Genomic DNA, 24,584 nt, shown 5'->3' with positions numbered 1-24,584 from the left:
CATTCTATAAAATATAAAATTAATTCTTTAACTAAATAAAGTAAACTCGAAAACATTAAAGGAGTGATTACACAAATAAACGAGTTAAATAATTCTACTAACTAAATGGAGTAAAAACGAGTAAAGAAATTCATTGAAATACAAATAGCAAACGTTAATATAAGAGCAGAGTATAAAATTATAATTTCAAATAAATATTATATTAATAAGAAATGCAAAAATAAAATGAAGAAAAAAAAATTGTTGGATGTCAACAACACGCGGTGTTCCCAAGCGGTCCCCCATCCAAGTACTAACCGCGCCCGACGCTGCTTAATTTCGGTGATCGGACGAGAACCGATGTTTTCAGCGTGGTATGGTCGTTGACAATTTAAATCCCCACCAGTACACTCACTTCAAACAAACCAAATATGAATACCAACTATTTTATTCAATACCTATGCACCTAACGAGACCCTAATAAAATCATATACATATATACATATATTATATGAATTATTTCAATGAGTGTACAACGATTTAATACATATCCCTACCGTTTTCCAATTGTTAGTTTATGCCAAAATATTGGGTTAGCATCTTTTCGCTATATACATACATATATGTACTATATAATATTTCTAAATTTGGTAGCAATGCTTAAATGGGATAGTGGTAGTTATTTTCGCTCTGCAACTACTGTTCTTCTAGTGAAATTGTCTGTTGTCATATATGTATGTTTTCTTCTTTAAAACTCAAAATAAACCGATATTCCTATTGTGGTGTACTCATTTATTGCGAATTTCTCAGTTATCCCAGTTGTAAGTGTTTGCTTGTTGTATGTAGTTTTTGGGTGGCTGTTGCAAGCTTGTTTTATTCGGCTTGAATTTTCGCATAAAACATTCTATAAAATATATAATTAATTCTTTAACTAAATAAAGTAAACTCGAAAACATTAAAGGAGTGATTACACAAATAAACGAGTTAAATAATTCTACTAACTAAATGGAGTAAAAACGAGTAAAGAAATTCATTGAAATACAAATAGCAAACGTTAATATAAGAGCAGAGTATAAAATTATAATTTCAAATAAATATTATATTAATAAGAAATGCAAAAATAAAATGAAGAAAAAAAATGGTTGGATGTCAACAACACGCGGTGTTCCCAAGCGGTCCCCCATCCAAGTACTAACCGCGCCCGACGCCCGACGCTGCTTAATTTCGGTGATCGGACAAGAACCGATGTTTTCAGCGTGGTATGGTCGTTGACAATTTAAATCCCCACCAGTACACTCACTTCAAACAAACCAAATATGAATACCAACTATTTTATTCAATACCTATGCACCTAACGAGACCCAAATAAAATCATATACATATATACATATATTATATGAATTATTTCAATGAGTGTACAACGATTTAATACATATCCCTACCGTTTTCCAATTGCTAGTTTATGCCAAAATATTGGGTTAGCAACTTTTCGCTGTATACATACATATATGTACTATATAATATTTCTAAATTTGGTAGCAATGCTTAACCTTCCGTCAGGCGCAACTATCAGGCTGTGAACTTCGGGCGCAATGTGCCTAAGTGGCACACTTTTAAAAACACATAATAAAAGTATAATTACATAGTTTATATATATGGGAAATACAGAAGTGGCATTAAGGGATATGAATAAGAAATAAATCTAAATATTTTCATAAAAATCTGTTTATTTGACAAAAATTTATCAGTTACAAAAGATAGTCGTAAATTAAGGTTGAAAATAAAAAGTTAAAACAGTCAACCGAAAATAGTTTACAAAAAATGAAAGAATCCAATAAAAATTTCATTTTGTTGTAAATTATATCATTATATCAAGAAAACTAATTAATTAGAGGTACAATAAAAATATAAAACTCAAACAATCCTTTTATTGCGCTTGTTTTAGGTCTCTTCGGATAGAGTATTTTCGTCCTCTGGACATAGGATAGTTTTTTTTGTTTCAGTTCGTCAACTAGATCCATATCAGTAAACCAGTTATCGCCTGTTATATTGCGTCCAGTGCCAAAAAGAGGCTCAGACATTCTCAAAACTAGGTTGCTAATAGAAAAGGACCCCTCTAGTTGCCTTCCAGCATAGATTTCCATATTGTATACGTAATTAATTTTCGCGTCGACGAGAGCAAAACACTTGATGCCATATTTATTTGGCTTAGATGGTATATACTGCCTAAAGGAACAGTTTCCACGAAAACCGGGTAGCATTTCGTCTATAGTCATATTTTCCCCAGGAATGTAACTATCTTGGCAACTTCTTATGAATTTCTCGAAAATGTCTCGAACTGGAGCGAGCCGATCCAGTTCTTTTCTTTCCTCTCTTGTACTTCGGTCATCAAAACGAAGGCACCGCATAAGTGTCTTGAATAGCTTAATATTCATGACAAGGCCAAATCTTTCATTCCCATCATCGTCTATTCCCCAAAGTTCTTCCAGATATTGACGATTCCCCTGTATGCTCCTGCAAGATATAATAACCCAATAAAAGCTCGTATTTCTATACGGTCAGTGGGTTTAATGTCCCTTTCTCTAGAAAAATTGTTTCTAATGGTCTCAATGTATTGGTTGGTGTATATTACTATTATGTTTAATATTTCGTCGGTAAAAATATTATTCCATATATCAACAGCAGTACTAGCATTTCTTGCATTCCCTTTTACTCCAGGTAAGTGAGTAATTATGTTGTGAGGCCCTCTGCGTGCACTTCGCAGAGGTGGATTTTGATTCCACTTACTGATCTTATCTTTTCCTAGAAAAAAATGTATGTCTCCAGAATTTTCATCATCTAGGTCGGTCTCATCATCCTGCTCTGTCTCGGAATTTTCACCCCGTTCTTCTACCTCGTCATCTGAAGCAACATCGCTTTCCTCCCCAAATTCGTCTTCCATTGTGGGATCGTCGTCATCAGCCACCAGTAAATTTATAACTTCTTCCACGTCTTTGGACTCATTTAGATTGAAGTATCGACGACACATTTCTATCAAGAATATAAAACAAATTAAAACATAAAACCTTTGTAACGAGTTTGGGCGCAATGTGCCCTGCAGGCCACATCAATAACTCAGGTTATTTTCAACTAATTATTAAATGTTAATAAATTATTTGGTATTAAAATGGGGCAGTAGTTAATTGAAATCAGTAATTTTGAAAATACTTACTTTAAAAAATGTGGTGAGTTAGGGCGCAATGAGCTTCTCTGATCAAACTGCGTATAACTTCACTTTGGGAAGGGAAAACACAAACTGAGTTGATTTGATATAAAGAGCACACCATAAGAAGCAGCTATTGAGCAAAAGAGTAGTAAACGGTAAAAAATAATAGAGTGAGACAAAAAAATGTGTGAGCTGTGCCTCACAGATCGGGTGCGCCCGACGGAGGGTTAAATGGGATAGTGGTAGTTATTTTCGCTCTGTAACTACTGTTCTTCTAGTGAAATTGTCTGTTGTCATATATGTATGTTTTCTTCTTTAAAACTCAAAATAAACCGATATTCCTATTGTGGTGTACTCATTTATTGCGAATTTCTCAGTTATCCCAGTTGTAAGTGTTTGCTTGTTGTATGTAGTTTTTAGGTGGCTGTTGCAAGCTTGTTTTATTCGGCTTGAATTTTCGCATAAAACATTCTATAAAATATAAAATTAATTCTTTAACTAAATAAAGTAAACTCGAAAACATTAAAGGAGTGATTACACAAATAAACGAGTTAAATAATTCTACTAACTAAATGGAGTAAAAACGAGTAAAGAAATTCATTGAAATACAAATAGCAAACGTTAATATAAGAGCAGAGTATAAAATTATAATTTCAAATAAATATTATATTAATAAGAAATGCAAAAATAAAATGAAGAAAAAAAAATTGTTGGATGTCAACAACACGCGGTGTTCCCAAGCGGTCCCCCATCCAAGTACTAACCGCGCCCGACGCTGCTTAATTTCGGTGATCGGACGAGAACCGATGTTTTCAACGTGGTATGGTCGTTGACAATTTAAATCCCCACCAGTACACTCACTTCAAACAAACCAAATATGAATACCAACTATTTTATTCAATACCTATGCACCTAACGAGACCCTAATAAAATCATATACATATATACATATATTATATGAATTATTTCAATGAGTGTACAACGATTTAATACATATCCCTACCGTTTTCCAATTGTTAGTTTATGCCAAAATATTGGGTTAGCATCTTTTCGCTATATACATACATATATGTACTATATAATATTTCTAAATTTGGTAGCAATGCTTAAATGGGATAGTGGTAGTTATTTTCGCTCTGCAACTACTGTTCTTCTAGTGAAATTGTCTGTTGTCATATATGTATGTTTTCTTCTTTAAAACTCAAAATAAACCGATATTCCTATTGTGGTGTACTCATTTATTGCGAATTTCTCAGTTATCCCAGTTGTAAGTGTTTGCTTGTTGTATGTAGTTTTTGGGTGGCTGTTGCAAGCTTGTTTTATTCGGCTTGAATTTTATGCATAAAACATTTTATAAAATATAAAATTAATTCTTTAACTAAATAAAGTAAATTCGAAAACATTAAAGGAGTGATTACATAAATAAACGAGTTAAATAATTCTACTAACTAAATGGAGTAAAAACGAGTAAAGAAATTCATTGAAATACAAATATTATAATTTCAAATAAATATTATATTAATAAGAAATGCAAAAATAAAATGAAGAAAAAAAATTGTTGGATGTCAACAACACGCGGTGTTCCCAAGCGGTCCCCCATCCAAGTACTAACCGCGCCCGACGCCCGACGCTGCTTAATTTCGGTGATCGGACGAGAACCGATGTTTTCAGCGTGGTATGGTCGTTGACAATTTAAATCCCCACCAGTACACTCACTTCAAACAAACCAAATATGAATACCAACTATTTTATTCAATACCTACTATGCACCTAACGAGACCCTAATAAATTCATATACATACATATATTATATGAATTATTTCAATGAGTGTATAACGATTTAATACATATCCCTACCGTTTTCCAATTGTTAGTTTATGCCAAAATATTGGGTTAGCATCTTTTCGCTATATACATACATATATGTACTATATAATATTTCTAAATTTGGTAGCAATGCTTAAATGGGATAGTGGTAGTTATTTTCGCTCTGCAACTACTGTTCTTCTAGTGAAATTGTCTGTTGTCATATATGTATGTTTTCTTCTTTAAAACTCAAAATAAACCGATATTCCTATTGTGGTGTACTCATTTATTGCGAATTTCTCAGTTATCCCAGTTGTAAGTGTTTGCTTGTTGTATGTAGTTTTTGGGTGGCTGTTGCAAGCTTGTTTTATTCGGCTTGAATTTTATGCATAAAACATTTTATAAAATATAAAATTAATTCTTTAACTAAATAAAGTAAATTCGAAAACATTAAAGGAGTGATTACATAAATAAACGAGTTAAATAATTCTACTAACTAAATGGAGTAAAAACGAGTAAAGAAATTCATTGAAATACAAATATTATAATTTCAAATAAATATTATATTAATAAGAAATGCAAAAATAAAATGAAGAAAAAAAATTGTTGGATGTCAACAACACGCGGTGTTCCCAAGCGGTCCCCCATCCAAGTACTAACCGCGCCCGACGCCCGACGCTGCTTAATTTCGGTGATCGGACGAGAACCGATGTTTTCAGCGTGGTATGGTCGTTGACAATTTATATCTCCACCAGTACACTCACTTCAAACAAACCAAATATGAATACCAACTATTTTATTCAATACCTACTATGCACCTAACGAGACCCTAATAAATTCATATACATACATATATTATATGAATTATTTCAATGAGTGTATAACGATTTAATACATATCCCTACCGTTTTCCAATTGTTAGTTTATGCCAAAATATTGGGTTAGCATCTTTTCGCTATATACATACATATATGTACTATATAATATTTCTAAATTTGGTAGCAATGCTTAAATGGGATAGTGGTAGTTATTTTCGCTCTGCAACTACTGTTCTTCTAGTGAAATTGTCTGTTGTCATATATGTATGTTTTCTTCTTTAAAACTCAAAATAAACCGATATTCCTATTGTGGTGTACTCATTTATTGCGAATTTCTCAGTTATCCCAGTTGTAAGTGTTTGCTTGTTGTATGTAGTTTTTGGGTGGCTGTTGCAAGCTTGTTTTATTCGGCTTGAATTTTATGCATAAAACATTTTATAAAATATAAAATTAATTCTTTAACTAAATAAAGTAAACTCGAAAACATTAAAGGAGTGATTACACAAATAAACGAGTTAAATAATTCTACTAACTAAATGGAGTAAAAACGAGTAAAGAAATTCATTGAAATACAAATAGCAAACGTTAATATAAGAGCAGAGTATAAAATTATAATTTCAAATAAATATTATATTAATAAGAAATGCAAAAATAAAATGAAGAAAAAAAAATTGTCCCCCAAGCGGTCCCCCATCCAAGTACTAACCGCGCCCGACGCTGCTTAATTTCGGTGATCGGACGAGAACCGATGTTTTCAGCGTGGTATGGTCGTTGACAATTTAAATCCCCACCAGTACACTCACTTCAAACAAACCAAATATGAATACCAACTATTTTATTCAATACCTATGCACCTAACGAGACCCTAATAAAATCATATGCATATATACATATATTATATGAATTATTTCAATGAGTGTATAACGATTTAATACATATCCCTACCGTTTTCCAATTGTTAGTTTATGCCAAAATATTGGGTTAGCATCTTTTCGCTATATACATACATATATGTACTATATAATTTATCTAAATTTGGTAGCAATGCTTAAATGGGATAGTGGTAGTTATTTTCGCTCTGCAACTACTGTTCTTCTAGTGAAATTGTCTGTTGTCATATATGTATGTTTTCTTCTTTAAAACTCAAAATAAACCGATATTCCTATTGTGGTGTACTCATTTATTGCGAATTTCTCAGTTATCCCAGTTGTAAGTGTTTGCTTGTTGTATGTAGTTTTTGGGTGGCTGTTGCAAGCTTGTTTTATTCGGCTTGAATTTTCGCATAAAACATTCTATAAAATATAAAATTAATTCTTTAACTAAATAAAGTAAACTCGAAAACATTAAAGGAGTGATTACACAAATAAACGAGTTAAATAATTCTACTAACTAAATGGAGTAAAAACGAGTAAAGAAATTCATTGAAATACAAATAGCAAACGTTAATATAAGAGCAGAGTATAAAATTATAATTTCAAATAAATATTATATTAATAAGAAATGCAAAAATAAAATGAAGAAAAAAAAATTGTTGGATGTCAACAACACGCGGTGTTCCCAAGCGGTCCCCCATCCAAGTACTAACCGCGCCCGACGCTGCTTAATTTCGGTGATCGGACGAGAACCGATGTTTTCAGCGTGGTATGGTCGTTGACAATTTAAATCCCCACCAGTACACTCACTTCAAACAAACCAAATATGAATACCAACTATTTTATTCAATACCTATGCACCTAACGAGACCCTAATAAAATCATATACATATATACATATATTATATGAATTATTTCAATGAGTGTACAACGATTTAATACATATCCCTACCGTTTTCCAATTGTTAGTTTATGCCAAAATATTGGGTTAGCATCTTTTCGCTATATACATACATATATGTACTATATAATATTTCTAAATTTGGTAGCAATGCTTAAATGGGATAGTGGTAGTTATTTTCGCTCTGCAACTACTGTTCTTCTAGTGAAATTGTCTGTTGTCATATATGTATGTTTTCTTCTTTAAAACTCAAAATAAACCGATATTCCTATTGTGGTGTACTCATTTATTGCGAATTTCTCAGTTATCCCAGTTGTAAGTGTTTGCTTGTTGTATGTAGTTTTTGGGTGGCTGTTGCAAGCTTATTTTATTCGGCTTGAATTTTATGCATAAAACATTTTATAAAATATAAAATTAATTCTTTAACTAAATAAAGTAAATTCGAAAACATTAAAGGAGTGATTACATAAATAAACGAGTTAAATAATTCTACTAACTAAATGGAGTAAAAACGAGTAAAGAAATTCATTGAAATACAAATATTATAATTTCAAATAAATATTATATTAATAAGAAATGCAAAAATAAAATGAAGAAAAAAAATTGTTGGATGTCAACAACACGCGGTGTTCCCAAGCGGTCCCCCATCCAAGTACTAACCGCGCCCGACGCTGCTTAATTTCGGTGATCGGACGAGAACCGATGTTTTCAGCGTGGTATGGTCGTTGACAATTTATATCTCCACCAGTACACTCACTTCAAACAAACCAAATATGAATACCAACTATTTTATTCAATACCTACTATGCACCTAACGAGACCCTAATAAATTCATATACATACATATATTATATGAATTATTTCAATGAGTGTATAACGATTTAATACATATCCCTACCGTTTTCCAATTGTTAGTTTATGCCAAAATATTGGGTTAGCATCTTTTCGCTATATACATACATATATGTACTATATAATATTTCTAAATTTGGTAGCAATGCTTAAATGGGATAGTGGTAGTTATTTTCGCTCTGCAACTACTGTTCTTCTAGTGAAATTGTCTGTTGTCATATATGTATGTTTTCTTCTTTAAAACTCAAAATAAACCGATATTCCTATTGTGGTGTACTCATTTATTGCGAATTTCTCAGTTATCCCAGTTGTAAGTGTTTGCTTGTTGTATGTAGTTTTTGGGTGGCTGTTGCAAGCTTGTTTTATTCGGCTTGAATTTTATGCATAAAACATTTTATAAAATATAAAATTAATTCTTTAACTAAATAAAGTAAATTCGAAAACATTAAAGGAGTGATTACATAAATAAACGAGTTAAATAATTCTACTAACTAAATGGAGTAAAAACGAGTAAAGAAATTCATTGAAATACAAATATTATAATTTCAAATAAATATTATATTAATAAGAAATGCAAAAATAAAATGAAGAAAAAAAATTGTTGGATGTCAACAACACGCGGTGTTCCCAAGCGGTCCCCCATCCAAGTACTAACCGCGCCCGACGCTGCTTAATTTCGGTGATCGGACGAGAACCGATGTTTTCAGCGTGGTATGGTCGTTGACAATTTATATCTCCACCAGTACACTCACTTCAAACAAACCAAATATGAATACCAACTATTTTATTCAATACCTATGCACCTAACGAGACCCAAATAAAATCATATACATATATACATATATTATATGAATTATTTCAATAAGTGTATAACGATTTAATACATATCCCTACCGTTTTCCAATTGTTAGTTTATGCCAAAATATTGGGTTAGCATCTTTTCGCTATATACATACATATATGTACTATATAATATTTCTAAATTTGGTAGCAATGCTTAAATGGGATAGTGGTAGTTATTTTCGCTCTGCAACTACTGTTCTTCTAGTGAAATTGTCTGTTGTCATATATGTATGTTTTCTTCTTTAAAACTCAAAATAAACCGATATTCCTATTGTGGTGTACTCATTTATTGCGAATTTCTCAGTTATCCCAGTTGTAAGTGTTTGCTTGTTGTATGTAGTTTTTGGGTGGCTGTTGCAAGCTTGTTTTATTCGGCTTGAATTTTATGCATAAAACATTTTATAAAATATAAAATTAATTCTTTAACTAAATAAAGTAAATTCGAAAACATTAAAGGAGTGATTACATAAATAAACGAGTTAAATAATTCTACTAACTAAATGGAGTAAAAACGAGTAAAGAAATTCATTGAAATACAAATATTATAATTTCAAATAAATATTATATTAATAAGAAATGCAAAAATAAAATGAAGAAAAAAAATTGTTGGATGTCAACAACACGCGGTGTTCCCAAGCGGTCCCCCATCCAAGTACTAACCGCGCCCGACGCTGCTTAATTTCGGTGATCGGACGAGAACCGATGTTTTCAGCGTGGTATGGTCGTTGACAATTTATATCTCCACCAGTACACTCACTTCAAACAAACCAAATATGAATACCAACTATTTTATTCAATACCTACTATGCACCTAACGAGACCCTAATAAATTCATATACATACATATATTATATGAATTATTTCAATGAGTGTATAACGATTTAATACATATCCCTACCGTTTTCCAATTGTTAGTTTATGCCAAAATATTGGGTTAGCATCTTTTCGCTATATACATACATATATGTACTATATAATATTTCTAAATTTGGTAGCAATGCTTAAATGGGATAGTGGTAGTTATTTTCGCTCTGCAACTACTGTTCTTCTAGTGAAATTGTCTGTTGTCATATATGTATGTTTTCTTCTTTAAAACTCAAAATAAACCGATATTCCTATTGTGGTGTACTCATTTATTGCGAATTTCTCAGTTATCCCAGTTGTAAGTGTTTGCTTGTTGTATGTAGTTTTTGGGTGGCTGTTGCAAGCTTGTTTTATTCGGCTTGAATTTTATGCATAAAACATTTTATAAAATATAAAATTAATTCTTTAACTAAATAAAGTAAACTCGAAAACATTAAAGGAGTGATTACACAAATAAACGAGTTAAATAATTCTACTAACTAAATGGAGTAAAAACGAGTAAAGAAATTCATTGAAATACAAATAGCAAACGTTAATATAAGAGCAGAGTATAAAATTATAATTTCAAATAAATATTATATTAATAAGAAATGCAAAAATAAAATGAAGAAAAAAAAATTGTCCCCCAAGCGGTCCCCCATCCAAGTACTAACCGCGCCCGACGCTGCTTAATTTCGGTGATCGGACGAGAACCGATGTTTTCAGCGTGGTATGGTCGTTGACAATTTAAATCCCCACCAGTACACTCACTTCAAACAAACCAAATATGAATACCAACTATTTTATTCAATACCTATGCACCTAACGAGACCCTAATAAAATCATATGCATATATACATATATTATATGAATTATTTCAATGAGTGTATAACGATTTAATACATATCCCTACCGTTTTCCAATTGTTAGTTTATGCCAAAATATTGGGTTAGCATCTTTTCGCTATATACATACATATATGTACTATATAATTTATCTAAATTTGGTAGCAATGCTTAAATGGGATAGTGGTAGTTATTTTCGCTCTGCAACTACTGTTCTTCTAGTGAAATTGTCTGTTGTCATATATGTATGTTTTCTTCTTTAAAACTCAAAATAAACCGATATTCCTATTGTGGTGTACTCATTTATTGCGAATTTCTCAGTTATCCCAGTTGTAAGTGTTTGCTTGTTGTATGTAGTTTTTGGGTGGCTGTTGCAAGCTTGTTTTATTCGGCTTGAATTTTCGCATAAAACATTCTATAAAATATAAAATTAATTCTTTAACTAAATAAAGTAAACTCGAAAACATTAAAGGAGTGATTACACAAATAAACGAGTTAAATAATTCTACTAACTAAATGGAGTAAAAACGAGTAAAGAAATTCATTGAAATACAAATAGCAAACGTTAATATAAGAGCAGAGTATAAAATTATAATTTCAAATAAATATTATATTAATAAGAAATGCAAAAATAAAATGAAGAAAAAAAAATTGTTGGATGTCAACAACACGCGGTGTTCCCAAGCGGTCCCCCATCCAAGTACTAACCGCGCCCGACGCTGCTTAATTTCGGTGATCGGACGAGAACCGATGTTTTCAGCGTGGTATGGTCGTTGACAATTTAAATCCCCACCAGTACACTCACTTCAAACAAACCAAATATGAATACCAACTATTTTATTCAATACCTATGCACCTAACGAGACCCTAATAAAATCATATACATATATACATATATTATATGAATTATTTCAATGAGTGTACAACGATTTAATACATATCCCTACCGTTTTCCAATTGTTAGTTTATGCCAAAATATTGGGTTAGCATCTTTTCGCTATATACATACATATATGTACTATATAATATTTCTAAATTTGGTAGCAATGCTTAAATGGGATAGTGGTAGTTATTTTCGCTCTGCAACTACTGTTCTTCTAGTGAAATTGTCTGTTGTCATATATGTATGTTTTCTTCTTTAAAACTCAAAATAAACCGATATTCCTATTGTGGTGTACTCATTTATTGCGAATTTCTCAGTTATCCCAGTTGTAAGTGTTTGCTTGTTGTATGTAGTTTTTGGGTGGCTGTTGCAAGCTTATTTTATTCGGCTTGAATTTTATGCATAAAACATTTTATAAAATATAAAATTAATTCTTTAACTAAATAAAGTAAATTCGAAAACATTAAAGGAGTGATTACATAAATAAACGAGTTAAATAATTCTACTAACTAAATGGAGTAAAAACGAGTAAAGAAATTCATTGAAATACAAATATTATAATTTCAAATAAATATTATATTAATAAGAAATGCAAAAATAAAATGAAGAAAAAAAATTGTTGGATGTCAACAACACGCGGTGTTCCCAAGCGGTCCCCCATCCAAGTACTAACCGCGCCCGACGCTGCTTAATTTCGGTGATCGGACGAGAACCGATGTTTTCAGCGTGGTATGGTCGTTGACAATTTATATCTCCACCAGTACACTCACTTCAAACAAACCAAATATGAATACCAACTATTTTATTCAATACCTACTATGCACCTAACGAGACCCTAATAAATTCATATACATACATATATTATATGAATTATTTCAATGAGTGTATAACGATTTAATACATATCCCTACCGTTTTCCAATTGTTAGTTTATGCCAAAATATTGGGTTAGCATCTTTTCGCTATATACATACATATATGTACTATATAATATTTCTAAATTTGGTAGCAATGCTTAAATGGGATAGTGGTAGTTATTTTCGCTCTGCAACTACTGTTCTTCTAGTGAAATTGTCTGTTGTCATATATGTATGTTTTCTTCTTTAAAACTCAAAATAAACCGATATTCCTATTGTGGTGTACTCATTTATTGCGAATTTCTCAGTTATCCCAGTTGTAAGTGTTTGCTTGTTGTATGTAGTTTTTGGGTGGCTGTTGCAAGCTTGTTTTATTCGGCTTGAATTTTATGCATAAAACATTTTATAAAATATAAAATTAATTCTTTAACTAAATAAAGTAAATTCGAAAACATTAAAGGAGTGATTACATAAATAAACGAGTTAAATAATTCTACTAACTAAATGGAGTAAAAACGAGTAAAGAAATTCATTGAAATACAAATATTATAATTTCAAATAAATATTATATTAATAAGAAATGCAAAAATAAAATGAAGAAAAAAAATTGTTGGATGTCAACAACAACACGCGGTGTTCCCAAGCGGTCCCCCATCCAAGTACTAACCGCGCCCGACGCTGCTTAATTTCGGTGATCGGACGAGAACCGATGTTTTCAGCGTGGTATGGTCGTTGACAATTTATATCTCCACCAGTACACTCACTTCAAACAAACCAAATATGAATACCAACTATTTTATTCAATACCTATGCACCTAACGAGACCCAAATAAAATCATATACATATATACATATATTATATGAATTATTTCAATAAGTGTATAACGATTTAATACATATCCCTACCGTTTTCCAATTGTTAGTTTATGCCAAAATATTGGGTTAGCATCTTTTCGCTATATACATACATATATGTACTATATAATATTTCTAAATTTGGTAGCAATGCTTAAATGGGATAGTGGTAGTTATTTTCGCTCTGCAACTACTGTTCTTCTAGTGAAATTGTCTGTTGTCATATATGTATGTTTTCTTCTTTAAAACTCAAAATAAACCGATATTCCTATTGTGGTGTACTCATTTATTGCGAATTTCTCAGTTATCCCAGTTGTAAGTGTTTGCTTGTTGTATGTAGTTTTTGGGTGGCTGTTGCAAGCTTGTTTTATTCGGCTTGAATTTTATGCATAAAACATTTTATAAAATATAAAATTAATTCTTTAACTAAATAAAGTAAATTCGAAAACATTAAAGGAGTGATTACATAAATAAACGAGTTAAATAATTCTACTAACTAAATGGAGTAAAAACGAGTAAAGAAATTCATTGAAATACAAATATTATAATTTCAAATAAATATTATATTAATAAGAAATGCAAAAATAAAATGAAGAAAAAAAATTGTTGGATGTCAACAACACGCGGTGTTCCCAAGCGGTCCCCCATCCAAGTACTAACCGCGCCCGACGCTGCTTAATTTCGGTGATCGGACGAGAACCGATGTTTTCAGCGTGGTATGGTCGTTGACAATTTATATCTCCACCAGTACACTCACTTCAAACAAACCAAATATGAATACCAACTATTTTATTCAATACCTACTATGCACCTAACGAGACCCTAATAAATTCATATACATACATATATTATATGAATTATTTCAATGAGTGTATAACGATTTAATACATATCCCTACCGTTTTCCAATTGTTAGTTTATGCCAAAATATTGGGTTAGCATCTTTTCGCTATATACATACATATATGTACTATATAATATTTCTAAATTTGGTAGCAATGCTTAAATGGGATAGTGGTAGTTATTTTCGCTCTGCAACTACTGTTCTTCTAGTGAAATTGTCTGTTGTCATATATGTATGTTTTCTTCTTTAAAACTCAAAATAAACCGATATTCCTATTGTGGTGTACTCATTTATTGCGAATTTCTCAGTTATCCCAGTTGTAAGTGTTTGCTTGTTGTATGTAGTTTTTGGGTGGCTGTTGCAAGCTTGTTTTATTCGGCTTGAATTTTATGCATAAAACATTTTATAAAATATAAAATTAATTCTTTAACTAAATAAAGTAAACTCGAAAACATTAAAGGAGTGATTACACAAATAAACGAGTTAAATAATTCTACTAACTAAATGGAGTAAAAACGAGTAAAGAAATTCATTGAAATACAAATAGCAAACGTTAATATAAGAGCAGAGTATAAAATTATAATTTCAAATAAATATTATATTAATAAGAAATGCAAAAATAAAATGAAGAAAAAAAAATTGTCCCCCAAGCGGTCCCCCATCCAAGTACTAACCGCGCCCGACGCTGCTTAATTTCGGTGATCGGACGAGAACCGATGTTTTCAGCGTGGTATGGTCGTTGACAATTTAAATCCCCACCAGTACACTCACTTCAAACAAACCAAATATGAATACCAACTATTTTATTCAATACCTATGCACCTAACGAGACCCTAATAAAATCATATGCATATATACATATATTATATGAATTATTTCAATGAGTGTATAACGATTTAATACATATCCCTACCGTTTTCCAATTGTTAGTTTATGCCAAAATATTGGGTTAGCATCTTTTCGCTATATACATACATATATGTACTATATAATTTATCTAAATTTGGTAGCAATGCTTAAATGGGATAGTGGTAGTTATTTTCGCTCTGCAACTACTGTTCTTCTAGTGAAATTGTCTGTTGTCATATATGTATGTTTTCTTCTTTAAAACTCAAAATAAACCGATATTCCTATTGTGGTGTACTCATTTATTGCGAATTTCTCAGTTATCCCAGTTGTAAGTGTTTGCTTGTTGTATGTAGTTTTTGGGTGGCTGTTGCAAGCTTGTTTTATTCGGCTTGAATTTTCGCATAAAACATTCTATAAAATATAAAATTAATTCTTTAACTAAATAAAGTAAACTCGAAAACATTAAAGGAGTGATTACACAAATAAACGAGTTAAATAATTCTACTAACTAAATGGAGTAAAAACGAGTAAAGAAATTCATTGAAATACAAATATTATAATTTCAAATAAATATTATATTAATAAGAAATGCAAAAATAAAATGAAGAAAAAAAATTGTTGGATGTCAACAACACGCGGTGTTCCCAAGCGGTCCCCCATCCAAGTACTAACCGCGCCCGACGCCCGACGCTGCTTAATTTCGGTGATCGGACGAGAACCGATGTTTTCAGCGTGGTATGGTCGTTGACAATTTATATCTCCACCAGTACACTCACTTCAAACAAACCAAATATGAATACCAACTATTTTATTCAATACCTACTATGCACCTAACGAGACCCTAATAAATTCATATACATACATATATTATATGAATTATTTCAATGAGTGTATAACGATTTAATACATATCCCTACCGTTTTCCAATTGTTAGTTTATGCCAAAATATTGGGTTAGCATCTTTTCGCTATATACATACATATATGTACTATATAATATTTCTAAATTTGGTAGCAATGCTTAAATGGGATAGTGGTAGTTATTTTCGCTCTGCAACTACTGTTCTTCTAGTGAAATTGTCTGTTGTCATATATGTATGTTTTCTTCTTTAAAACTCAAAATAAACCGATATTCCTATTGTGGTGTAATCATTTATTGCGAATTTCTCAGTTATCCCAGTTGTAAGTGTTTGCTTGTTGTATGTAGTTTTTGGGTGGCTGTTGCAAGCTTGTTTTATTCGGCTTGAATTTTATGCATAAAACATTTTATAAAATATAAAATTAATTCTTTAACTAAATAAAGTAAATTCGAAAACATTAAAGGAGTGATTACATAAATAAACGAGTTAAATAATTCTACTAACTAAATGGAGTAAAAACGAGTAAAGAAATTCATTGAAATACAAATATTATAATTTCAAATAAATATTATATTAATAAGAAATGCAAAAATAAAATGAAGAAAAAAAATTGTTGGATGTCAACAACAACACGCGGTGTTCCCAAGCGGTCCCCCATCCAAGTACTAACCGCGCCCGACGCTGCTTAATTTCGGTGATCGGACGAGAACCGATGTTTTCAGCGTGGTATGGTCGTTGACAATTTATATCTCCACCAGTACACTCACTTCAAACAAACCAAATATGAATACCAACTATTTTATTCAATACCTATGCACCTAACGAGACCCAAATAAAATCATATACATATATACATATATTATATGAATTATTTCAATAAGTGTATAACGATTTAATACATATCCCTACCGTTTTCCAATTGTTAGTTTATGCCAAAATATTGGGTTAGCATCTTTTCGCTATATACATACATATATGTACTATATAATATTTCTAAATTTGGTAGCAATGCTTAAATGGGATAGTGGTAGTTATTTTCGCTCTGCAACTACTGTTCTTCTAGTGAAATTGTCTGTTGTCATATATGTATGTTTTCTTCTTTAAAACTCAAAATAAACCGATATTCCTATTGTGGTGTACTCATTTATTGCGAATTTCTCAGTTATCCCAGTTGTAAGTGTTTGCTTGTTGTATGTAGTTTTTGGGTGGCTGTTGCAAGCTTGTTTTATTCGGCTTGAATTTTATGCATAAAACATTTTATAAAATATAAAATTAATTCTTTAACTAAATAAAGTAAATTCGAAAACATTAAAGGAGTGATTACATAAATAAACGAGTTAAATAATTCTACTAACTAAATGGAGTAAAAACGAGTAAAGAAATTCATTGAAATACAAATATTATAATTTCAAATAAATATTATATTAATAAGAAATGCAAAAATAAAATGAAGAAAAAAAATTGTTGGATGTCAACAACACGCGGTGTTCCCAAGCGGTCCCCCATCCAAGTACTAACCGCGCCCGACGCCCGACGCTGCTTAATTTCGGTGATCGGACGAGAACCGATGTTTTCAGCGTGGTATGGTCGTTGACAATTTATATCTCCACCAGTACACTCACTTCAAACAAACCAAATATGAATACCAACTATTTTATTCAATACCTATGCACCTAACGAGACCCAAATAAAATCATATACATATATACATATAATATATGAATTATTTCAATAAGTGTATAACGATTTAATACATATCCCTACCGTTTTCCAATTGTTAGTTTATGCCAAAATATTGGGTTAGCATCTTTTCGCTATATACATACATATATGTACTATATAATATTTCTAAATTTGGTAGCAATGCTTAAATGGGATAGTGATAGTTATTTTCGCTCTGCAACTACTGTTCTTCTAGTGAAATTGTCTGTTGTCATATATGTATGTTTTCTTCTTTAAAACTCAAAATAAACCGATATTCCTATTGTGGTGTACTCATTTATTGCGAATTTCTCAGTTATCCCAGTTGTAAGTGTTTGCTTGTTGTATGTAGTTTTTGGGTGGCTGTTGCAAGCTTGTTTTATTCGGCTTGAATTTTCGCATAAAACATTTTATAAAATATAAAATTAATTCTTTAACTAAATAAAGTAAACTCGAAAACATTAAAGGAGTGATTACACAAATAAACGAGTTAAATAATTCTACTAACTAAATGGAGTAAAAACGAGTAAAGAAATTCATTGAAATACAAATAGCAAACGTTAATATAAGAGCAGAGTATAAAATTATAATTTCAAATAAATATTATATTAATAAGAAATGCAAAAATAAAATGAAGAAAAAAAAATTGTTGGATGTCAACAACACGCGGTGTTCCCAAGCGGTCCCCCATCCAAGTACTAACCGCGCCCGACGCTGCTTAATTTCGGTGATCGGACGAGAACCGATGTTTTCAGCGTGGTATGGTCGTTGACAATTTATATCTCCACCAGTACACTCACTTCAAACAAACCAAATATGAATACCAACTATTTTATTCAATACCTACTATGCACCTAACGAGACCCTAATAAATTCATATACATACATATATTATATGAATTATTTCAATGAGTGTATAACGATTTAATACATATCCCTACCGTTTTCCAATTGTTAGTTTATGCCAAAATATTGGGTTAGCATCTTTTCGCTACATACATACATATATGTACTATATAATATTTCTAAATTTGGTAGCAATGCTTAAATGGGATAGTGGTAGTTATTTTCGCTCTGCAACTACTGTTCTTCTAGTGAAATTGTCTGTTGTCATATATGTATGTTTTCTTCTTTAAAACTCAAAATAAACCGATATTCCTATTGTGGTGTACTCATTTATTGCGAATTTCTCAGTTATCCCAGTTGTAAGTGTTTGCTTGTTGTATGTAGTTTTTGGGTGGCTGTTGCAAGCTTGTTTTATTCGGCTTGAATTTTATGCATAAAACATTTTATAAAATATAAAATTAATTCTTTAACTAAATAAAGTAAATTCGAAAACATTAAAGGAGTGATTACATAAATAAACGAGTTAAATAATTCTACTAACTAAATGGAGTAAAAACGAGTAAAGAAATTCAAATATTATAATTTCAAATAAATATTATATTAATAAGAAATGCAAAAATAAAATGAAGAAAAAAAAATTGTTGGATGTCAACAACACGCGGTGTTCCCAAGCGGTCCCCCATCCAAGTACTAACCGCGCCCGACGCTGCTTAATTTCGGTGATCGGACGAGAACCGATGTTTTCAACGTGGTATGGTCGTTGACAATTTAAATCCCCACCAGTACACTCACTTCAAACAAACCAAATATGAATACCAACTATTTTATTCAATACCTATGCACCTAACGAGACCCAAATAAAATCATATACATATATACATATATTATATGAATTATTTCAATAAGTGTATAACGATTTAATACATATCCCTACCGTTTTCCAATTGTTAGTTTATGCCAAAATATTGGGTTAGCATCTTTTCGCTATATACATACATATATGTACTATATAATATTTCTAAATTTGGTAGCAATGCTTAAATGGGATAGTGATAGTTATTTTCGCTCTGCAACTACTGTTCTTCTAGTGAAATTGTCTGTTGTCATATATGTATGTTTTCTTCTTTAAAACTCAAAATAAACCGATATTCCTATTGTGGTGTACTCATTTATTGCGAATTTCTCAGTTATCCCAGTTGTAAGTGTTTGCTTGTTGTATGTAGTTTTTGGGTGGCTGTTGCAAGCTTGTTTTATTCGGCTTGAATTTTCGCATAAAACATTTTATAAAATATAAAATTAATTCTTTAACTAAATAAAGTAAACTCGAAAACATTAAAGGAGTGATTACACAAATAAACGAGTTAAATAATTCTACTAACTAAATGGAGTAAAAACGAGTAAAGAAATTCATTGAAATACAAATAGCAAACGTTAATATAAGAGCAGAGTATAAAATTATAATTTCAAATAAATATTATATTAATAAGAAATGCAAAAATAAAATGAAGAAAAAAAAATTGTCCCCCAAGCGGTCCCCCATCCAAGTACTAACCGCGCCCGACGCTGCTTAATTTCGGTGATCGGACGAGAACCGATGTTTTCAGCGTGGTATGGTCGTTGACAATTTAAATTCCCACCAGTACACTCACTTCAAACAAACCAAATATGAATACCAACTATTTTATTCAATACCTATGCACCTAACGAGACCCTAATAAATTCATATACATACATATATTATATGAATTATTTCAATGAGTGTATAACGATTTAATACATATCCCTACCGTTTTCCAATTGTTAGTTTATGCCAAAATATTGGGTTAGCATCTTTTCGCTATATACATACATATATGTACTATATAATATTTCTAAATTTGGTAGCAATGCTTAAATGGGATAGTGGTAGTTATTTTCGCTCTGCAACTACTGTTCTTCTAGTGAAATTGTCTGTTGTCATATATGTATGTTTTCTTCTTTAAAACTCAAAATAAACCGATATTCCTATTGTGGTGTACTCATTTATTGCGAATTTCTCAGTTATCCCAGTTGTAAGTGTTTGCTTGTTGTATGTAGTTTTTGGGTGGCTGTTGCAAGCTTGTTTTATTCGGCTTGAATTTTCGCATAAAACATTCTATAAAATATATAATTAATTCTTTAACTAAATAAAGTAAACTCGAAAACATTAAAGGAGTGATTACACAAATAAACGAGTTAAATAATTCTACTAACTAAATGGAGTAAAAACGAGTAAAGAAATTCATTGAAATACAAATAGCAAACGTTAATATAAGAGCAGAGTATAAAATTATAATTTCAAATAAATATTATATTAATAAGAAATGCAAAAATAAAATGAAGAAAAAAAATGGTTGGATGTCAACAACACGCGGTGTTCCCAAGCGGTCCCCCATCCAAGTACTAACCGCGCCCGACGCTGCTTAATTTCGGTGATCGGACGAGAACCGATGTTTTCAGCGTGGTATGGTCGTTGACAATTTAAATCCCCACCAGTACACTCACTTCAAACAAAACAAATATGAATACCAACTATTATATTGAATACCTATGCACATAACGAGACCCTAATAAAATCATATACATATATTATATGAATTATTTCAATGAGTGTATAACGATTTAATACATATCCCTACCATTTTCTAATTGTTAGTTTACGCTTAAATATTGGGTTAGCATCTTTTCGCTATCTACATGCATATACTATATAATATTTCTAAATTTGGTAGCAATGCTTAAATGGGATAGTGGTAGTTATTTTCGCTCTGCAACTACTGTTCTTCTAGTGAAATTGTCTGTTGTCATATATGTATGTTTTCTTCTTTAAAACTCAAAATAAACCGATATTCCTATTGTGGTGTACTCATTTATTGCGAATTTCTCAGTTATCCCAGTTGTAAGTGTTTGCTTGTTGTATGTAGTTTTTGGGTGGCTGTTGCAAGCTTGTTTTATTCGGCTTGAATTTTATGCATAAAACATTTTATAAAATATAAAATTAATTCTTTAACTAAATAAAGTAAATTCGAAAACATTAAAGGAGTGATTACATAAATAAACGAGTTAAATAATTCTACTAACTAAATGGAGTAAAAACGAGTAAAGAAATTCATTGAAATACAAATATTATAATTTCAAATAAATATTATATTAATAAGAAATGCAAAAATAAAATGAAGAAAAAAAATTGTTGGATGTCAACAACACGCGGTGTTCCCAAGCGGTCCCCCATCCAAGTACTAACCGCGCCCGACGCTGCTTAATTTCGGTGATCGGACGAGAACCGATGTTTTCAGCGTGGTATGGTCGTTGACAATTTATATCTCCACCAGTACACTCACTTCAAACAAACCAAATATGAATACCAACTATTTTATTCAATACCTATGCACCTAACGAGACCCTAATAAATTCATATACATACATATATTATATGAATTATTTCAATGAGTGTATAACGATTTAATACATATCCCTACCGTTTTCCAATTGTTAGTTTATGCCAAAATATTGGGTTAGCATCTTTTCGCTATATACATACATATATGTACTATATAATATTTCTAAATTTGGTAGCAATGCTTAAATGGGATAGTGGTAGTTATTTTCGCTCTGCAACTACTGTTCTTCTAGTGAAATTGTCTGTTGTCATATATGTATGTTTTCTTCTTTAAAACTCAAAATAAACCGATATTCCTATTGTGGTGTACTCATTTATTGCGAATTTCTCAGTTATCCCAGTTGTAAGTGTTTGCTTGTTGTATGTAGTTTTTGGGTGGCTGTTGCAAGCTTGTTTTATTCGGCTTGAATTTTATGCATAAAACATTTTATAAAATATAAAATTAATTCTTTAACTAAATAAAGTAAATTCGAAAACATTAAAGGAGTGATTACATAAATAAACGAGTTAAATAATTCTACTAACTAAATGGAGTAAAAACGAGTAAAGAAATTCATTGAAATACAAATATTATAATTTCAAATAAATATTATATTAATAAGAAATGCAAAAATAAAATGAAGAAAAAAAATTGTTGGATGTCAACAACACGCGGTGTTCCCAAGCGGTCCCCCATCCAAGTACTAACCGCGCCCGACGCTGCTTAATTTCGGTGATCGGACGAGAACCGATGTTTTCAGCGTGGTATGGTCGTTGACAATTTAAATCTCCACCAGTACACTCACTTCAAACAAACCAAATATGAATACCAACTATTTTATTCAATACCTATGCACCTAACGAGACCCTAATAAAATCATATACATATATACATATATTATATGAATTATTTCAATGAGTGTACAACGATTTAATACATATCCCTACCGTTTCCAATTGCTAGTTTATGCCAAAATATTGGGTTAGCAACTTTTCGCTGTATACATACATATATGTACTATATAATATTTCTAAATTTGGTAGCAATGCTTAAATGGGATAGTGGTAGTTATTTTCGCTCTGCAACTACTGTTCTTCTAGTGAAATTGTCTGTTGTCATATATGTATGTTTTCTTCTTTAAAACTCAAAATAAACCGATATTCCTATTGTGGTGTACTCATTTATTGCGAATTTCTCAGTTATCCCAGTTGTAAGTGTTTGCTTGTTGTATGTAGTTTTTGGGTGGCTGTTGCAAGCTTGTTTTATTCGGCTTGAATTTTATGCATAAAACATTTTATAAAATATAAAATTAATTCTTTAACTAAATAAAGTAAATTCGAAAACATTAAAGGAGTGATTACATAAATAAACGAGTTAAATAATTCTACTAACTAAATGGAGTAAAAACGAGTAAAGAAATTCATTGAAATACAAATATTATAATTTCAAATAAATATTATATTAATAAGAAATGCAAAAATAAAATGAAGAAAAAAAATGGTTGGATGTCAACAACACGCGGTGTTCCCAAGCGGTCCCCCATCCAAGTACTAACCGCGCCCGACGCTGCTTAATTTCGGTGATCGGACGAGAACCGATGTTTTCAGCGTGGTATGGTCGTTGACAATTTAAATCCCCACCAGTACACTCACTTCAAACAAACCAAATATGAATACCAACTATTTTATTCAATACCTATGCACCTAACGAGACCCAAATAAAATCATATACATATATACATATATTATATGAATTATTTCAATGAGTGTACAACGATTTAATACATATCCCTACCGTTTTCCAATTGCTAGTTTATGCCAAAATATTGGGTTAGCAACTTTTCGCTGTATACATACATATATGTACTATATAATATTTCTAAATTTGGTAGCAATGCTTAACCTTCCGTCAGGCGCAACTATCAGGCTGTGAACTTCGGGCGCAATGTGCCTAAGTGGCACACTTTTAAAAACACATAATAAAAGTATAATTACATAGTTTATATATATGGGAAATACAGAAGTGGCATTAAGGGATATGAATAAGAAATAAATCTAAATATTTTCATAAAAATCTGTTTATTTGACAAAAATTTATCAGTTACAAAAGATAGTCGTAAATTAAGGTTGAAAATAAAAAGTTAAAACAGTCAACCGAAAATAGTTTACAAAAAATGAAAGAATCCAATAAAAATTTCATTTTGTTGTAAATTATATCATTATATCAAGAAAACTAATTAATTAGAGGTACAATAAAAATATAAAACTCAAACAATCCTTTTATTGCGCTTGTTTTAGGTCTCTTCGGATAGAGTATTTTCGTCCTCTGGACATAGGATAGTTTTTTTTGTTTCAGTTCGTCAACTAGATCCATATCAGTAAACCAGTTATCGCCTGTTATATTGCGTCCAGTGCCAAAAAGAGGCTCAGACATTCTCAAAACTAGGTTGCTAATAGAAAAGGACCCCTCTAGTTGCCTTCCAGCATAGATTTCCATATTGTATACGTAATTAATTTTCGCGTCGACGAGA

At 31.1% G+C, this 24,584-nt stretch overlaps 17 non-coding genes and 5 pseudogenes across 17 annotated transcripts; all 22 read right to left on the bottom strand.

Moving 5' to 3' along the window:
• Window positions 1–248: 248 nt before the first annotated feature.
• LOC129239816 (5S ribosomal RNA) lies at window positions 249–367 on the bottom strand. Its single transcript, XR_008581943.1, has one exon. It is a non-coding gene; the product is annotated as a 5S ribosomal RNA (ribosomal RNA).
• Window positions 368–1,126: 759 nt separating this feature from the next.
• LOC129239804 (5S ribosomal RNA) lies at window positions 1,127–1,252 on the bottom strand (annotated as a pseudogene).
• Window positions 1,253–3,899: 2,647 nt separating this feature from the next.
• LOC129239771 (5S ribosomal RNA) lies at window positions 3,900–4,018 on the bottom strand. The gene has a single exon (XR_008581926.1). It is a non-coding gene; the product is annotated as a 5S ribosomal RNA (ribosomal RNA).
• Window positions 4,019–4,747: 729 nt separating this feature from the next.
• LOC129239789 (5S ribosomal RNA) lies at window positions 4,748–4,873 on the bottom strand (annotated as a pseudogene).
• A 728-nt stretch (window positions 4,874–5,601) lies between these two features.
• LOC129239788 (5S ribosomal RNA) lies at window positions 5,602–5,727 on the bottom strand (annotated as a pseudogene).
• Window positions 5,728–7,344: 1,617 nt separating this feature from the next.
• LOC129239815 (5S ribosomal RNA) lies at window positions 7,345–7,463 on the bottom strand. The gene has a single exon (XR_008581942.1). It is a non-coding gene; the product is annotated as a 5S ribosomal RNA (ribosomal RNA).
• A 729-nt stretch (window positions 7,464–8,192) lies between these two features.
• On the bottom strand, window positions 8,193–8,311 carry LOC129239810 (5S ribosomal RNA). Its single transcript, XR_008581941.1, has one exon. It is a non-coding gene; the product is annotated as a 5S ribosomal RNA (ribosomal RNA).
• Window positions 8,312–9,039: 728 nt separating this feature from the next.
• On the bottom strand, window positions 9,040–9,158 carry LOC129239798 (5S ribosomal RNA). Its single transcript, XR_008581940.1, has one exon. It is a non-coding gene; the product is annotated as a 5S ribosomal RNA (ribosomal RNA).
• Window positions 9,159–9,887: 729 nt separating this feature from the next.
• LOC129239787 (5S ribosomal RNA) lies at window positions 9,888–10,006 on the bottom strand. Its single transcript, XR_008581939.1, has one exon. It is a non-coding gene; the product is annotated as a 5S ribosomal RNA (ribosomal RNA).
• A 1,617-nt stretch (window positions 10,007–11,623) lies between these two features.
• On the bottom strand, window positions 11,624–11,742 carry LOC129239776 (5S ribosomal RNA). The gene has a single exon (XR_008581931.1). It is a non-coding gene; the product is annotated as a 5S ribosomal RNA (ribosomal RNA).
• A 729-nt stretch (window positions 11,743–12,471) lies between these two features.
• On the bottom strand, window positions 12,472–12,590 carry LOC129239764 (5S ribosomal RNA). Its single transcript, XR_008581920.1, has one exon. It is a non-coding gene; the product is annotated as a 5S ribosomal RNA (ribosomal RNA).
• A 731-nt stretch (window positions 12,591–13,321) lies between these two features.
• Window positions 13,322–13,440, bottom strand: LOC129239779 (5S ribosomal RNA). The gene has a single exon (XR_008581934.1). It is a non-coding gene; the product is annotated as a 5S ribosomal RNA (ribosomal RNA).
• Window positions 13,441–14,169: 729 nt separating this feature from the next.
• LOC129239753 (5S ribosomal RNA) lies at window positions 14,170–14,288 on the bottom strand. Its single transcript, XR_008581909.1, has one exon. It is a non-coding gene; the product is annotated as a 5S ribosomal RNA (ribosomal RNA).
• Window positions 14,289–15,873: 1,585 nt separating this feature from the next.
• Window positions 15,874–15,999, bottom strand: LOC129239786 (5S ribosomal RNA; annotated as a pseudogene).
• A 731-nt stretch (window positions 16,000–16,730) lies between these two features.
• Window positions 16,731–16,849, bottom strand: LOC129239778 (5S ribosomal RNA). Its single transcript, XR_008581933.1, has one exon. It is a non-coding gene; the product is annotated as a 5S ribosomal RNA (ribosomal RNA).
• Window positions 16,850–17,578: 729 nt separating this feature from the next.
• LOC129239785 (5S ribosomal RNA) lies at window positions 17,579–17,704 on the bottom strand (annotated as a pseudogene).
• Window positions 17,705–18,464: 760 nt separating this feature from the next.
• Window positions 18,465–18,583, bottom strand: LOC129239741 (5S ribosomal RNA). The gene has a single exon (XR_008581898.1). It is a non-coding gene; the product is annotated as a 5S ribosomal RNA (ribosomal RNA).
• Window positions 18,584–19,302: 719 nt separating this feature from the next.
• LOC129239770 (5S ribosomal RNA) lies at window positions 19,303–19,421 on the bottom strand. The gene has a single exon (XR_008581925.1). It is a non-coding gene; the product is annotated as a 5S ribosomal RNA (ribosomal RNA).
• Window positions 19,422–21,033: 1,612 nt separating this feature from the next.
• On the bottom strand, window positions 21,034–21,152 carry LOC129239729 (5S ribosomal RNA). The gene has a single exon (XR_008581887.1). It is a non-coding gene; the product is annotated as a 5S ribosomal RNA (ribosomal RNA).
• A 717-nt stretch (window positions 21,153–21,869) lies between these two features.
• LOC129239981 (5S ribosomal RNA) lies at window positions 21,870–21,988 on the bottom strand. Its single transcript, XR_008582018.1, has one exon. It is a non-coding gene; the product is annotated as a 5S ribosomal RNA (ribosomal RNA).
• Window positions 21,989–22,713: 725 nt separating this feature from the next.
• LOC129239970 (5S ribosomal RNA) lies at window positions 22,714–22,832 on the bottom strand. The gene has a single exon (XR_008582007.1). It is a non-coding gene; the product is annotated as a 5S ribosomal RNA (ribosomal RNA).
• Window positions 22,833–23,560: 728 nt separating this feature from the next.
• On the bottom strand, window positions 23,561–23,679 carry LOC129239914 (5S ribosomal RNA). The gene has a single exon (XR_008581976.1). It is a non-coding gene; the product is annotated as a 5S ribosomal RNA (ribosomal RNA).
• Between the last annotated feature and the right edge of the window lie 905 nt (window positions 23,680–24,584).

Source organism: Anastrepha obliqua, chromosome 2, assembly GCF_027943255.1.
Source record: "Anastrepha obliqua isolate idAnaObli1 chromosome 2, idAnaObli1_1.0, whole genome shotgun sequence".
NCBI lineage: Eukaryota > Metazoa > Arthropoda > Insecta > Diptera > Tephritidae > Anastrepha > Anastrepha obliqua.
The sequence above is the reverse complement of the archived record's forward strand: the minus strand, read 5'-3'. Positions and strand labels throughout refer to the sequence as shown.